The sequence below is a fragment of the Corylus avellana genome, chromosome ca5, assembly GCF_901000735.1.
Source record: "Corylus avellana chromosome ca5, CavTom2PMs-1.0".
Lineage (NCBI taxonomy): Eukaryota > Viridiplantae > Streptophyta > Magnoliopsida > Fagales > Betulaceae > Corylus > Corylus avellana.
The window spans coordinates 22,464,152-22,465,409 of record NC_081545.1 but is presented as its reverse complement, the minus strand read 5'-3'; positions in this window follow the sequence as shown (position 1 = coordinate 22,465,409).

The following is a 1,258-nucleotide window of genomic DNA, read 5'->3' as shown; positions in this document are numbered from 1 at the left end:
ATCAAATATAATTACAATCAATATATTCTATAAGATAATTATCTTATAAAGAATATAAACTTAATATGGAATCATATCATATATTCTAACATCTATGAGTTAAGAAAATTCACATTCTGATTGATTTCTTACCTAAGATAGTGCTGGTTCTTTTACTACAAAGAAGCTTAGACACCATCGACATACTTAAATTTAAATCATATATCATCTCAATAAAAACTGTTAATTAATTCGAGGTGATACACATAAAATGTTAGCTAGGTAATTAATGGAACCAATACTAAGAACTTGGCAAAAAGGTGGAGCATAATTATGCTTTTCAATATTCAATAATTTGCCATGACATATATATATATATATAAAGATTGAGAATAACTTTTATAAAAATTAAAGATCGATAATCTATATATCTATTATCCACAAAATTAAAAATTCAAAAAAACCATGAAATGAAAAAGAAATCAAAAGAGAAAGATAAAAATTTGGTATTTTCACAATACTCACTTTTGTTGTTTCATACTGATGTGTCATCCTCTTAATGGAGAGCACAAAAGACTTAGTTTGTGTCAAATCTCTATAGAAATTGTTCTCTCAGGTATAATCTGATCAGTTTGTTATCTCTTAACCTCGATCTAAGTTTGTTTTGATTGTATTTTTTGAATATTTGTAACAGCAATATCTAAGGATAAGATCATAGTTGTTTGTAAATTTTAAATTATAAATACATGAGAAAACAAAGTCCTCTAGGCTTTACAAACAATATATATTGTTTATTATAATATAGACATATCATCGTCATATTTACTCTATTTTTTAAGCATAAAAATACATATATATTCAACTTCATAAAAAAAAAAAAAAAAAAAAAATTAACAGAAAAATTAACAGAAAAATTGAAAACCAGGACACCTTGGTCTATATATTAAAGGTTACGTCAATACTTCTCCCACTGAATCTAGTCACAAGGCACTTGTGAATCACTTTTTCTGGAACGGCAATTACGCATGAAGCGTCAATACTGCTCCCACCGAATCTAGTCAGTGGGCACTTGTGAATCACTTTTTCTGGAACCGCAGTTACACATGAAGCGTGAGAGAAAAGTTGTATGAAGAGCTGAAACCATATATTTATTGCATATTCACTAATATTTGCTTTGCAGGATACAACTTATTCTCCAAGATCTCTCTGGACAAAGGCATGAGTCGTTATGTGCTTGTTGTCTATGGACATGCTTTTGGCATTTTACCTTCTGCTAAGA